The 16,682-nt window shown below is 35.9% G+C and overlaps 1 long non-coding RNA gene across 1 annotated transcript; it reads right to left on the reverse strand.

Annotated features, from left to right (window-relative positions):
* Positions 1-1,038: 1,038 nt before the first annotated feature.
* On the reverse strand, positions 1,039-10,601 carry LOC130351370 (uncharacterized). The gene is made up of 3 exons (XR_008888092.1): positions 9,379-10,601; positions 4,435-6,979; positions 1,039-2,040 (listed from the first exon to the last, which is right to left on the reverse strand). It is a non-coding gene; the product is annotated as an uncharacterized LOC130351370 (long non-coding RNA).
* Positions 10,602-16,682: the final 6,081 nt, after the last annotated feature.

Below are 16,682 nucleotides of genomic sequence, written 5' to 3' on the forward strand. Positions count from 1 at the left end.
GGGGAGGGGGGGGTTAATAAATCATGTTATTACACTTTTATTTTATGGGTTGTTTTTTTCACCCATATTCCCATTAGAGGGCAACCTTTCACCAAAGATCTGATTATTTCTATAAAACACTGCACTACTATTGTGGTGCAGTGTATTATTCCTCTTAGCATTATTCTGACAGGCAGTGCATGGTTATGGCATTGTGAGGGATTTGTATGGGGTTATATAGTTTTTGGGGGAATTTTTATATATTTTTTCTACTTTCTTAATTTTATATTTCATACCAAATATGTTTTTTTAGGGATATTTTTGTAGAAGTTTTTTTCTTTTTTAATTATTTTATTAACCTTCTTTTTCTTTTATTGTTTTTAATGGAAATATGTCACCAGTGTCACCTACACAAAAGTGGCGGTACTGACAGATAGTGCAGGTGACACTGGTGACAACGGTACTTACCTTTTCCCGTTCAGTGGCGGGAATCTCCGGTGATCTTCTCTGTTAAGCTTCAGCTCTGGCCAGCTTGGTGCATGGGCGGAGCATAGGGACATCACCACTGCTGTTCTTTAGCAGCGGGACCAAGCAGGGAGCAGCAGCGGTGATGTCACTAAGCTCTGCCAATGCCCCTAGCCGCTGCTGCTCTCTGCTGGACTCGTAGCAGCAGTGACATTCCTAAGCTCCACTCGTGCCCCAAGCCGGGCCTAGAGCTGAAGCTTAACAGAGAAGATTACCGGAGATCCCCTCCACGGAACGGGACAAGGCAAGGACCTTTGTCATTAGTGTCACCTGCACTATCTGTTGGTACCGACAGGTTAGTGCAGGTGAAACTGGTGACAAATTTCCTTTAACTATTCCCATCAAGGGACTTTGAGCAGCAATCTTTCGATAGCTATGTAATAATACACTGCACTAGTGTCTTACGCCTCTTGTCATTATTCTAAAAGACAATGTATGGTTACAGTATTGTCAGGGGTTTTATTTCGGGTTTTTGGTTTAAAAATTTTTTTTCTTTTTTTATTATGTTTTTTTTTAGGGTGTTCTGTTTGAATATTTTTTTTTACTTTTTTTTCTTTATTTTTTATTTTTTGGTCTTTTTTTTAACAAATTCGATGAGAGGCCTTTCCCCAGTGATCTTGTGATCACCCATATAATACATTGCAATAGTGTTATAGTGCAGTGTATTATCGCTGTCAGCATTATGTTGACAGCCGATTTTTAATTATAGCTTATGTGAGGGGAGAAATGGGTTATTTTTTTTTATTCTTTTTTATATAAACATTTATTTTTTTGTAGGGGTTTGGGTGGGGTGAATTATTTTATAAATTGTTTATTTTTAACTTCATTTACATAGGATCCGGGCAGAATACATTGCCATCTATGATGACGGTAATGTACGCTTGGAACCTCCGGCAATAGTTATTCCGGATGAAAATTCCTAGCTAGCCTTTACGTTTTTTTTTACAAAGGGGACTTTTAACAGCGATCTTAAGATCGCTCATATAATACACTGCACTAGTATTAAAGTGCAGTGTATTATGCGCTTCATGATTATTTCAACAGGCTATGTATTATTATGGCTCTAGTCTTTTAATATATAGTTTTTTAATTCTCATTATTTTTATAATTATATATTTGTAGCAAAAACAAATTATAGATTTTTCTTTACATTACAGTTATGTTCTAAATCTGCAGTCAGTTTGTCCAAAGGAAACTTGTAAACCTTGGGGTAAGTTGGGTCTATTCTATTAAATATTGATAAAGGAATTCCTACAAATAAAAAACAGATATTAAGGATCATAAATGTTCCTATTCTCTGTACCTGAGACATGGTTGTGTTATATAAGAAGCTGTCCATAGACGATATGCTTATTAACAACACATATATGTTCATGTATAAGGTGGAGACTATGACATCTCTGCAGGTCTAGATATTACATCTAGCCTGATTGTTATCAGTAATTAATATAAATATTAATTACCTGTCCTGTGGTTCCTTTCTTGCAGTTGACGGGGGTATAGGTCACTTTCACCTTCTCACCGAACATCAGTCACCTGTAAAAAGACACAGGTATGATAACATGTTTCTGATACATGCTACAGACGCTAATATATATAACACTCTAGGGCCAGAACTACTTATCTCAGGGATTATGAAACCGCATAAGAAAAAGGAACAAAAAAAAATGGAACACATTGGGATTTAGATGATAGGGATTTTTATTTCTATAGTAGTGCAGTGTACTACTCCTCCCATCATCCCAGGATGATGTTGACGCAGACTATTGACAGGTTTTTGGAGGGTTTGTTTTTGTAATGTTTGGGTTATGTCTTAATTTTCATTTATTTATTCATACATTTTAAGGGTAATATATGTTTTCTTTGGGGGAGGGGGCAGAAAATTTTATAAATTATTATTGTGTATTTCTTTTTTCAAAAGCATTTCTGCCTTTCTACTGTTTTCTTTTTCTTTTTTTGTTGGTGGGGGAGGGGGGGGGGTTAATAAATCATGTTATTACACTTTTATTTTATGGGTTGTTTTTTTCACCCATATTCCCATTAGAGGGCAACCTTTCACCAAAGATCTGATTATTTCTATAAAACACTGCACTACTATTGTGGTGCAGTGTATTATTCCTCTTAGCATTATTCTGACAGGCAGTGCATGGTTATGGCATTGTGAGGGATTTGTATGGGGTTACATAGTTTTGGGGGGAATTTTTATATTTTTTCTATTTTCTTAATTTTATATTTCATATCAAATATGTTTTTTTAGGGATATTTTTGTAGACGTTTTTTTTCTTTTTTAATTATTTTATTAACCTTCTTTTTCTTTTATTGTTTTTAATGGAAATATGTCACCAGTGTCACCTACACAAAAGTGGCGGTACTGACAGATAGTGCAGGTGACACTGGTGACAACGGTACTTACCTTTTCCCGTTCAGTGGCGGGAATCTCCGGTGATCTTCTCTGTTAAGCTTCAGCTCTGGCCAGCTTGGTGCATGGGCGGAGCATAGGGACATCACCACTGCTGTTCTTTAGCAGCGGGACCAAGCAGGGAGCAGCAGCGGTGATGTCACTAAGCTCTGCCAATGCCCCTAGCCGCTTCTGCTCTCTGCTGGACTCGTAGCAGCAGTGACATTCCTAAGCTCCACTCGTGCCCCAAGCCGGGCCTAGAGCTGAAGCTTAACAGAGAAAATTACCGGAGATCCCCTCCACGGAACGGGACAAGGCAAGGACATTTGTCATTAGTGTCACCTGCACTATCTGTTGGTACCGACAGGTTAGTGCAGGTGAAACTGGTGACAAATTTCCTTTAACTATTCCCATCAAGGGACTTTGAGCAGCAATCTTTCGATAGCTATGTAATAATACACTGCACTAGTGTCTTACGCCTCTTGTCATTATTCTAAAAGACAATGTATGGTTACAGTATTGTCAGGGGTTTTATTTTGGGTTTTTGGTTTTAAATTTTTTTTTCTTTTTTTAATATTTTTTTTTAGGGTGTTCTGTTTGAATATTTTTTTTAACTTTTTTTTCTTTATTAATTTTTTTTGGTCTTTTTTTTAACAAATTCAATGAGAGGCCTTTCCCCAGTGATCTTGTGATCACCCATATAATACATTGCAATAGTGTTATAGTGCAGTGTATTATCGCTGTCAGCATTATGTTGACAGCCGATTTTTAATTATAGCTTATGTGAGGGGAGAAATAGGTTATTTTTTTTTTATTCTTTTTTATATAAACATTTATTTTTTTGTAGGGGTTTGGGTGGGGTGAATTATTTTATAAATTGTTTATTTTTAACTTCATTTACATAGGATCCGAGCAGAATACATTGCCATCTATGATGACGGTAATGTACGCTTGGAACCTCCGGCAATAGTTATTCCGGATGAAAATTCCTAGCTAGCCTTTACGTTTTTTTTACAAAGGGGACTTTTAACAGCGATCTTAAGATCGCTCATATAATACACTGCACTAGTATTAAAGTGCAGTGTATTATGCGCTTCATGATTATTTACACAGGCTATGTATTATTATGGCTATAGTCTTTTAATACATAGTTTTTTAATTCTCATTATTTTTATAATTATATATTTGTAGCAAAAACAAATTATAGATTTTTCTTTACATTACAGTTATGTTCTAAATCTGCAGTCAGTTTGTCTAAAGGAAACTTGTAAACCTTGGGGTAAGTTGGGTCTATTCTATTAAATATTGATAAAGGAATTCCTACAAATAAAAAACAGATATTAAGGATCATAAATGTTCCTATTCTCTGTACCTGAGACATGGTTGTGTTATATAAGAAGCTGTCCATAGACGATATGCTTATTAACAACACATATATGTTCATGTATAAGGTGGAGACTATGACATCTCTGCAGGTCTAGATATTACATCTAGCCTGATTGTTATCAGTAATTAATATAAATATTAATTACCTGTCCTGTGGTTCCTTTCTTGCAGTTGACGGGGGTATAGGTCACTTTCACCTTCTCACCGAACATCAGTCACCTGTAAAAAGACACAGGTATGATAACATGTTCCTGATACATGCTACAGACGCTAATATATATAACACTCTAGGGCCAGAACTACTTATCTCAGGGATTATGAAACCGCATAAGAAAAAGGAACAAAAAAAAATGGAACACATTGGGATTTAGATGATAGGGATTTTTATTTCTATAGTAGTGCAGTGTACTACTCCTCCCATCATCCCAGGATGATGTTGACGCAGACTATTGACAGGTTTTTGGAGGGTTTGCTTTTGTAATGTTTGGGTTATGTCTTAATTTTCATTTATTTATTCATACATTTTAAGGGTAATATATGTTTTCTTTGGGGGAGGGGGCAGAACATTTTATAAATTATTATTGTGTATTTCTTTTTTCAAAAGCATTTCTGCCTTTCTACTGTTTTCTTTTTCTTTTTTTTGTTGGTGGGGGAGGGGGGGGGGTTAATAAATCATGTTATTACACTTTTATTTTATGGGTTGTTTTTTTCACCCATATTCCCATTAGAGGGCAACCTTTCACCAAAGATCTGATTATTTCTATAAAACACTGCACTACTATTGTGGTGCAGTGTATTATTCCTCTTAGCATTATTCTGACAGGCAGTGCATGGTTATGGCATTGTGAGGGATTTGTATGGGGTTATATAGTTTTTGGGGGAATTTTTATATATTTTTTCTACTTTCTTAATTTTATATTTCATACCAAATATGTTTTTTTAGGGATATTTTTGTAGAAGTTTTTTTCTTTTTTAATTATTTTATTAACCTTCTTTTTCTTTTATTGTTTTTAATGGAAATATGTCACCAGTGTCACCTACACAAAAGTGGCGGTACTGACAGATAGTGCAGGTGACACTGGTGACAACGGTACTTACCTTTTCCCGTTCAGTGGCGGGAATCTCCGGTGATCTTCTCTGTTAAGCTTCAGCTCTGGCCAGCTTGGTGCATGGGCGGAGCATAGGGACATCACCACTGCTGTTCTTTAGCAGCGGGACCAAGCAGGGAGCAGCAGCGGTGATGTCACTAAGCTCTGCCAATGCCCCTAGCCGCTGCTGCTCTCTGCTGGACTCGTAGCAGCAGTGACATTCCTAAGCTCCACTCGTGCCCCAAGCCGGGCCTAGAGCTGAAGCTTAACAGAGAAGATTACCGGAGATCCCCTCCACGGAACGGGACAAGGCAAGGACCTTTGTCATTAGTGTCACCTGCACTATCTGTTGGTACCGACAGGTTAGTGCAGGTGAAACTGGTGACAAATTTCCTTTAACTATTCCCATCAAGGGACTTTGAGCAGCAATCTTTCGATAGCTATGTAATAATACACTGCACTAGTGTCTTACGCCTCTTGTCATTATTCTAAAAGACAATGTATGGTTACAGTATTGTCAGGGGTTTTATTTCGGGTTTTTGGTTTAAAATTTTTTTTTCTTTTTTTATTATGTTTTTTTTTAGGGTGTTCTGTTTGAATATTTTTTTTTACTTTTTTTTCTTTATTTTTTATTTTTTGGTCTTTTTTTTAACAAATTCGATGAGAGGCCTTTCCCCAGTGATCTTGTGATCACCCATATAATACATTGCAATAGTGTTATAGTGCAGTGTATTATCGCTGTCAGCATTATGTTGACAGACGATTTTTAATTATAGCTTATGTGAGGGGAGAAATGGGTTATTTTTTTTTATTCTTTTTTATATAAACATTTATTTTTTTGTAGGGGTTTGGGTGGGGTGAATTATTTTATAAATTGTTTATTTTTAACTTCATTTACATAGGATCCGGGCAGAATACATTGCCATCTATGATGACGGTAATGTACGCTTGGAACCTCCGGCAATAGTTATTCCGGATGAAAATTCCTAGCTAGCCTTTACGTTTTTTTTTACAAAGGGGACTTTTAACAGCGATCTTAAGATCGCTCATATAATACACTGCACTAGTATTAAAGTGCAGTGTATTATGCGCTTCATGATTATTTCAACAGGCTATGTATTATTATGGCTCTAGTCTTTTAATATATAGTTTTTTAATTCTCATTATTTTTATAATTATATATTTGTAGCAAAAACAAATTATAGATTTTTCTTTACATTACAGTTATGTTCTAAATCTGCAGTCAGTTTGTCCAAAGGAAACTTGTAAACCTTGGGGTAAGTTGGGTCTATTCTATTAAATATTGATAAAGGAATTCCTACAAATAAAAAACAGATATTAAGGATCATAAATGTTCCTATTCTCTGTACCTGAGACATGGTTGTGTTATATAAGAAGCTGTCCATAGACGATATGCTTATTAACAACACATATATGTTCATGTATAAGGTGGAGACTATGACATCTCTGCAGGTCTAGATATTACATCTAGCCTGATTGTTATCAGTAATTAATATAAATATTAATTACCTGTCCTGTGGTTCCTTTCTTGCAGTTGACGGGGGTATAGGTCACTTTCACCTTCTCACCGAACATCAGTCACCTGTAAAAAGACACAGGTATGATAACATGTTTCTGATACATGCTACAGACGCTAATATATATAACACTCTAGGGCCAGAACTACTTATCTCAGGGATTATGAAACCGCATAAGAAAAAGGAACAAAAAAAAATGAAACACATTGGGATTTAGATGATAGGGATTTTTATTTCTATAGTAGTGCAGTGTACTACTCCTCCCATCATCCCAGGATGATGTTGACGCAGACTATTGACAGGTTTTTGGAGGGTTTGCTTTTGTAATGTTTGGGTTATGTCTTAATTTTCATTTATTTATTCATACATTTTAAGGGTAATATATGTTTTCTTTGGGGGAGGGGGCAGAACATTTTATAAATTATTATTGTGTATTTCTTTTTTCAAAAGCATTTCTGCCTTTCTACTGTTTTCTTTTTCTTTTTTTTGTTGGTGGGGGAGGGGGGGGGGGTTAATAAATCATGTTATTACACTTTTATTTTATGGGTTGTTTTTTTCACCCATATTCCCATTAGAGGGCAACCTTTCACCAAAGATCTGATTATTTCTATAAAACACTGCACTACTATTGTGGTGCAGTGTATTATTCCTCTTAGCATTATTCTGACAGGCAGTGCATGGTTATGGCATTGTGAGGGATTTGTATGGGGTTATATAGTTTTTGGGGGAATTTTTATATATTTTTTCTACTTTCTTAATTTTATATTTCATACCAAATATGTTTTTTTAGGGATATTTTTGTAGAAGTTTTTTTCTTTTTTAATTATTTTATTAACCTTCTTTTTCTTTTATTGTTTTTAATGGAAATATGTCACCAGTGTCACCTACACAAAAGTGGCGGTACTGACAGATAGTGCAGGTGACACTGGTGACAACGGTACTTACCTTTTCCCGTTCAGTGGCGGGAATCTCCGGTGATCTTCTCTGTTAAGCTTCAGCTCTGGCCAGCTTGGTGCATGGGCGGAGCATAGGGACATCACCACTGCTGTTCTTTAGCAGCGGGACCAAGCAGGGAGCAGCAGCGGTGATGTCACTAAGCTCTGCCAATGCCCCTAGCCGCTGCTGCTCTCTGCTGGACTCGTAGCAGCAGTGACATTCCTAAGCTCCACTCGTGCCCCAAGCCGAGCCTAGAGCTGAAGCTTAACAGAAAAGATTACCGGAGATCCCCTCCACGGAACGGGACAAGGCAAGGACCTTTGTCATTAGTGTCACCTGCACTATCTGTTGGTACCGACAGGTTAGTGCAGGTGAAACTGGTGACAAATTTCCTTTAACTATTCCCATCAAGGGACTTTGAGCAGCAATCTTTCGATAGCTATGTAATAATACACTGCACTAGTGTCTTACGCCTCTTGTCATTATTCTAAAAGACAATGTATGGTTACAGTATTGTCAGGGGTTTTATTTCGGGTTTTTGGTTTTAAATTTTTTTTTCTTTTTTTAATATGTTTTTTTTAGGGTGTTCTGTTTGAATATTTTTTTTTACTTTTTTTTCTTTATTTTTTATTTTTTGGTCTTTTTTTTAACAAATTCGATGAGAGGCCTTTCCCCAGTGATCTTGTGATCACCCATATAATACATTGCAATAGTGTTATAGTGCAGTGTATTATCGCTGTCAGCATTATGTTGACAGCCGATTTTTAATTATAGCTTATGTGAGGGGAGAAATGGGTTATTTTTTTTTTATTCTTTTTTATATAAACATTTATTTTTTTGTAGGGGTTTGGGTGGGGTGAATTATTTTATAAATTGTTTATTTTTAACTTCATTTACATAGGATCCGAGCAGAATACATTGCCATCTATGATGACGGTAATGTACGCTTGGAACCTTCGGCAATAGTTATTCCGGATGAAAATTCCTAGCTAGCCTTTACGTTTTTTTTACAAAGGGGACTTTTAACAGCGATCTTAAGATCGCTCATATAATACACTGCACTAGTATTAAAGTGCAGTGTATTATGCGCTTCATGATTATTTACACAGGCTATGTATTATTATGGCTATAGTCTTTTAATACATAGTTTTTTAATTCTCATTATTTTTATAATTATATATTTGTAGCAAAAACAAATTATAGATTTTTCTTTACATTACAGTTATGTTCTAAATCTGCAGTCAGTTTGTCTAAAGGAAACTTGTAAACCTTGGGGTAAGTTGGGTCTATTCTATTAAATATTGATAAAGGAATTCCTACAAATAAAAAACAGATATTAAGGATCATAAATGTTCCTATTCTCTGTACCTGAGACATGGTTGTGTTATATAAGAAGCTGTCCATAGACGATATGCTTATTAACAACACATATATGTTCATGTATAAGGTGGAGACTATGACATCTCTGCAGGTCTAGATATTACATCTAGCCTGATTGTTATCAGTAATTAATATAAATATTAATTACCTGTCCTGTGGTTCCTTTCTTGCAGTTGACGGGGGTATAGGTCACTTTCACCTTCTCACCGAACATCAGTCACCTGTAAAAAGACACAGGTATGATAACATGTTCCTGATACATGCTACAGACGCTAATATATATAACACTCTAGGGCCATAACTACTTATCTCAGGGATTATGAAACCGCATAAGAAAAAGGAACAAAAAAAAATGGAACACATTGGGATTTAGATGATAGGGATTTTTATTTCTATAGTAGTGCAGTGTACTACTCCTCCCATCATCCCAGGATGATGTTGACGCAGACTATTGACAGGTTTTTGGAGGGTTTGCTTTTGTAATGTTTGGGTTATGTCTTAATTTTCATTTATTTATTCATACATTTTAAGGGTAATATATGTTTTCTTTGGGGGAGGGGGCAGAACATTTTATAAATTATTATTGTGTATTTCTTTTTTCAAAAGCATTTCTGCCTTTCTACTGTTTTCTTTTTCTTTTTTTTGTTGGTGGGGGAGAGGGGGGGGTTAATAAATCATGTTATTACACTTTTATTTTATGGGTTGTTTTTTTCACCCATATTCCCATTAGAGGGCAACCTTTCACCAAAGATCTGATTATTTCTATAAAACACTGCACTACTATTGTGGTGCAGTGTATTATTCCTCTTAGCATTATTCTGACAGGCAGTGCATGGTTATGGCATTGTGAGGGATTTGTATGGGGTTATATAGTTTTTGGGGGAATTTTTATATATTTTTTCTACTTTCTTAATTTTATATTTCATACCAAATATGTTTTTTTAGGGATATTTTTGTAGAAGTTTTTTTCTTTTTTAATTATTTTATTAACCTTCTTTTTCTTTTATTGTTTTTAATGGAAATATGTCACCAGTGTCACCTACACAAAAGTGGCGGTACTGACAGATAGTGCAGGTGACACTGGTGACAACGGTACTTACCTTTTCCCGTTCAGTGGCGGGAATCTCCGGTGATCTTCTCTGTTAAGCTTCAGCTCTGGCCAGCTTGGTGCATGGGCGGAGCATAGGGACATCACCACTGCTGTTCTTTAGCAGCGGGACCAAGCAGGGAGCAGCAGCGGTGATGTCACTAAGCTCTGCCAATGCCCCTAGCCGCTGCTGCTCTCTGCTGGACTCGTAGCAGCAGTGACATTCCTAAGCTCCACTCGTGCCCCAAGCCGAGCCTAGAGCTGAAGCTTAACAGAAAAGATTACCGGAGATCCCCTCCACGGAACGGGACAAGGCAAGGACCTTTGTCATTAGTGTCACCTGCACTATCTGTTGGTACCGACAGGTTAGTGCAGGTGAAACTGGTGACAAATTTCCTTTAACTATTCCCATCAAGGGACTTTGAGCAGCAATCTTTCGATAGCTATGTAATAATACACTGCACTAGTGTCTTACGCCTCTTGTCATTATTCTAAAAGACAATGTATGGTTACAGTATTGTCAGGGGTTTTATTTCGGGTTTTTGGTTTTAAATTTTTTTTTCTTTTTTTAATATGTTTTTTTTAGGGTGTTCTGTTTGAATATTTTTTTTTACTTTTTTTTCTTTATTTTTTATTTTTTGGTCTTTTTTTTTAACAAATTCGATGAGAGGCCTTTCCCCAGTGATCTTGTGATCACCCATATAATACATTGCAATAGTGTTATAGTGCAGTGTATTATCGCTGTCAGCATTATGTTGACAGCCGATTTTTAATTATAGCTTATGTGAGGGGAGAAATGGGTTATTTTTTTTTTATTCTTTTTTATATAAACATTTATTTTTTTGTAGGGGTTTGGGTGGGGTGAATTATTTTATAAATTGTTTATTTTTAACTTCATTTACATAGGATCCGAGCAGAATACATTGCCATCTATGATGACGGTAATGTACGCTTGGAACCTTCGGCAATAGTTATTCCGGATGAAAATTCCTAGCTAGCCTTTACGTTTTTTTTACAAAGGGGACTTTTAACAGCGATCTTAAGATCGCTCATATAATACACTGCACTAGTATTAAAGTGCAGTGTATTATGCGCTTCATGATTATTTACACAGGCTATGTATTATTATGGCTATAGTCTTTTAATACATAGTTTTTTAATTCTCATTATTTTTATAATTATATATTTGTAGCAAAAACAAATTATAGATTTTTCTTTACATTACAGTTATGTTCTAAATCTGCAGTCAGTTTGTCTAAAGGAAACTTGTAAACCTTGGGGTAAGTTGGGTCTATTCTATTAAATATTGATAAAGGAATTCCTACAAATAAAAAACAGATATTAAGGATCATAAATGTTCCTATTCTCTGTACCTGAGACATGGTTGTGTTATATAAGAAGCTGTCCATAGACGATATGCTTATTAACAACACATATATGTTCATGTATAAGGTGGAGACTATGACATCTCTGCAGGTCTAGATATTACATCTAGCCTGATTGTTATCAGTAATTAATATAAATATTAATTACCTGTCCTGTGGTTCCTTTCTTGCAGTTGACGGGGGTATAGGTCACTTTCACCTTCTCACCGAACATCAGTCACCTGTAAAAAGACACAGGTATGATAACATGTTCCTGATACATGCTACAGACGCTAATATATATAACACTCTAGGGCCATAACTACTTATCTCAGGGATTATGAAACCGCATAAGAAAAAGGAACAAAAAAAAATGGAACACATTGGGATTTAGATGATAGGGATTTTTATTTCTATAGTAGTGCAGTGTACTACTCCTCCCATCATCCCAGGATGATGTTGACGCAGACTATTGACAGGTTTTTGGAGGGTTTGCTTTTGTAATGTTTGGGTTATGTCTTAATTTTCATTTATTTATTCATACATTTTAAGGGTAATATATGTTTTCTTTGGGGGAGGGGGCAGAACATTTTATAAATTATTATTGTGTATTTCTTTTTTCAAAAGCATTTCTGCCTTTCTACTGTTTTCTTTTTCTTTTTTTGTTGGTGGGGGAGGGGGGGGGGGGGGGTTAATAAATCATGTTATTACACTTTTATTTTATGGGTTGTTTTTTTCACCCATATTCCCATTAGAGGGCAACCTTTCACCAAAGATCTGATTATTTCTATAAAACACTGCACTACTATTGTGGTGCAGTGTATTGTTCCTCTTAGCATTATTCTGACAGGCAGTGCATGGTTATGGCATTGTGAGGGATTTGTATGGGGTTATATAGTTTTTGGGGGAATTTTTATATATTTTTTCTACTTTCTTAATTTTATATTTCATACCAAATATGTTTTTGTAGGGATATTTTTGTAGAAGTTTTTTTTCTTTTTTAATTATTTTATTAACCTTCTTTTTCTTTTATTGTTTTTAATGGAAATATGTCACCAGTGTCACCTACACAAAAGTGGCGGTACTGACAGATAGTGCAGGTGACACTGGTGACAACGGTACTTACCTTTTCCCGTTCAGTGGCGGGAATCTCCGGTGATCTTCTCTGTTAAGCTTCAGCTCTGGCCAGCTTGGTGCATGGGCGGAGCATAGGGACATCACCACTGCTGTTCTTTAGCAGCGGGACCAAGCAGGGAGCAGCAGCGGTGATGTCACTAAGCTCTGCCAATGCCCCTAGCCGCTGCTGCTCTCTGCTGGACTCGTAGCAGCAGTGACATTCCTAAGCTCCACTCGTGCCCCAAGCCGGGCCTAGAGCTGAAGCTTAACAGAGAAGATTACCGGAGATCCCCTCCACGGAACGGGACAAGGCAAGGACCTTTGTCATTAGTGTCACCTGCACTATCTGTTGGTACCGACAGGTTAGTGCAGGTGAAACTGGTGGCAAATTTCCTTTAACTATTCCCATCAAGGGACTTTGAGCAGCAATCTTTCGATAGCTATGTAATAATACACTGCACTAGTGTCTTACGCCTCTTGTCATTATTCTAAAAGACAATGTATGGTTACAGTATTGTCAGGGGTTTTATTTCGGGTTTTTGGTTTTAAATTTTTTTTTCTTTTTTTAATATGTTTTTTTTTAGGGTGTTCTGTTTGAATATTTTTTTTTACTTTTTTTTCTTTATTTTTTATTTTTTGGTCTTTTTTTTAACAAATTCGATGAGAGGCCTTTCCCCAGTGATCTTGTGATCACCCATATAATACATTGCAATAGTGTTATAGTGCAGTGTATTATCGCTGTCAGCATTATGTTGACAGCCGATTTTTAATTATAGCTTATGTGAGGGGAGAAATGGGTTATTTTTTTTTATTCTTTTTTATATAAACATTTATTTTTTTGTAGGGGTTTGGGTGGGGTGAATTATTTTATAAATTGTTTATTTTTAACTTCATTTACATAGGATCCGGGCAGAATACATTGCCATCTATGATGACGGTAATGTACGCTTGGAACCTCCGGCAATAGTTATTCCGGATGAAAATTCCTAGCTAGCCTTTACGTTTTTTTTACAAAGGGGACTTTTAACAGCGATCTTAAGATCGCTCATATAATACACTGCACTAGTATTAAAGTGCAGTGTATTATGCGCTTCATGATTATTTCAACAGGCTATGTATTATTATGGCTCTAGTCTTTTAATATATAGTTTTTTAATTCTCATTATTTTTATAATTATATATTTGTAGCAAAAACAAATTATAGATTTTTCTTTACATTACAGTTATGTTCTAAATCTGCAGTCAGTTTGTCCAAAGGAAACTTGTAAACCTTGGGGTAAGTTGGGTCTATTCTATTAAATATTGATAAAGGAGTTCCTACAAATAAAAAACAGATATTAAGGATCATAAATGTTCCTATTCTCTGTACCTGAGACATGGTTGTGTTATATAAGAAGCTGTCCATAGACGATATGCTTATTAACAACACATATATGTTCATGTATAAGGTGGAGACTATGACATCTCTGCAGGTCTAGATATTACATCTAGCCTGATTGTTATCAGTAATTAATATAAATATTAATTACCTGTCCTGTGGTTCCTTTCTTGCAGTTGACGGGGGTATAGGTCACTTTCACCTTCTCACCGAACATCAGTCACCTGTAAAAAGACACAGGTATGATAACATGTTCCTGATACATGCTACAGACGCTAATATATATAACACTCTAGGGCCAGAACTACTTATCTCAGGGATTATGAAACCGCATAAGAAAAAGGAACAAAAAAAAATGGAACACATTGGGATTTAGATGATAGGGATTTTTATTTCTATAGTAGTGCAGTGTACTACTCCTCCCATCATCCCTGGATGATGTTGACGCAGACTATTGACAGGTTTTTGGAGGGTTTGTTTTTGTAATGTTTAGGTTATGTCTTAATTTTCATTTATTTATTCATACATTTTAAGGGTAATATATGTTTTCTTTGGGGGAGGGGGCAGAACATTTTTTTAAATTATTATTGTGTATTTCTTTTTTCAAAAGCATTTCTGCCTTTCTACTGTTTTCTTTTTCTTTTTTTGTTGGTGGGGGAGGGGGGGGGGGGTTAATAAATCATGTTATTACACTTTTATTTTATGGGTTGTTTTTTTCACCCATATTCCCATTAGAGGGCAACCTTTCACCAAAGATTTGATTATTTCTATAAAACACTGCACTACTATTGTGGTGCAGTGTATTATTCCTCTTAGCATTATTCTGACAGGCAGTGCATGGTTATGGCATTGTGAGGGATTTGTATGGGGTTATATAGTTTTTGGGGGAATTTTTATTTATTTTTTCTACTTTCTTAATTTTATATTTCATACCAAATATGTTTTTTTAGGGATATTTTTGTAGAAGTTTTTTTTCTTTTTTAATTATTTTATTAACCTTCTTTTTCTTTTATTGTTTTTAATGGAAATATGTCACCAGTGTCACCTACACAAAAGTGGCGGTACTGACAGATAGTGCAGGTGACACTGGTGACAACGGTACTTACCTTTTCCCGTTCAGTGGCGGGAATCTCCGGTGATCTTCTCTGTTAAGCTTCAGCTCTGGCCAGCTTGGTGCATGGGCGGAGCATAGGGACATCACCACTGCTGTTCTTTAGCAGCGGGACCAAGCAGGGAGCAGCAGCGGTGATGTCACTAAGCTCTGCCAATGCCCCTAGCCGCTGCTGCTCTCTGCTGGACTCGTAGCAGCAGTGACATTCCTAAGCTCCACTCGTGCCCCAAGCCGGGCCTAGAGCTGAAGCTTAACAGAGAAGATTACCGGAGATCCCCTCCACGGAACGGGACAAGGCAAGGACCTTTGTCATTAGTGTCACCTGCACTATCTGTTGGTACCGACAGGTTAGTGCAGGTGAAACTGGTGACAAATTTCCTTTAACTATTCCCATCAAGGGACTTTGAGCAGCAATCTTTCGATAGCTATGTAATAATACACTGCACTAGTGTCTTACGCCTCTTGTCATTATTCTAAAAGACAATGTATGGTTACAGTATTGTCAGGGGTTTTATTTCGGGTTTTTGGTTTTAAATTTTTTTTTCTTTTTTTAATATGTTTTTTTTAGGGTGTTCTGTTTGAATATTTTTTTAAACTTTTTTTTCTTTATTTTTTATTTTTTGGTCTTTTTTTTTAACAAATTCGATGAGAGGCCTTTCCCCAGTGATCTTGTGATCACCCATATAATACATTGCAATAGTGTTATAGTGCAGTGTATTATCGCTGTAAGCATTATGTTGACAGACGATTTTTAATTATAGCTTATGTGAGGGGAGAAATGGGTTATTTTTTTTTTTATTCTTTTTTATATAAACATTTATTTTTTTGTAGGGGTTTGGATGGGGTGAATTATTTTATAAATTGTTTATTTTTAACTTCATTTACATAGGATCCGAGCAGAATACATTGCCATCTATGATGACGGTAATGTACGCTTGGAACCTCCGGCAATAGTTATTCCGGATGAAAATTCCTAGCTAGCCTTTACATTTTTTTTACAAAGGGGACTTTTAACAGCGATCTTAAGATCGCTCATATAATACACTGCACTAGTATTAAAGTGCAGTGTATTATGCGCTTCATGGTTATTTCAACAGGCTATGTATTATTATGGCTCTAGTCTTTTAATATATAGTTTTTTAATTCTCATTATTTTTATAATTATATATTTGTAGCAAAAACAAATTATTGATTTTTCTTTACATTACAGTTATGTTCTAAATCTGCAGTCAGTTTGTCTAAAGGAAACTTGTAAACCTTGGGGTAAGTCGGGTCTATTCTATTAAATATTGATAAAGGAATTCCTACAAATAAAAAAACAGATATTAAGGATCATAAATGTTCCTATTCTCTGTACCTGAGACATGGTTGTGTTATATAAGAAGCTGTCCATAGA

Source organism: Hyla sarda, unplaced genomic scaffold (assembly GCF_029499605.1).
Source record: "Hyla sarda isolate aHylSar1 unplaced genomic scaffold, aHylSar1.hap1 scaffold_970, whole genome shotgun sequence".
NCBI lineage: Eukaryota > Metazoa > Chordata > Amphibia > Anura > Hylidae > Hyla > Hyla sarda.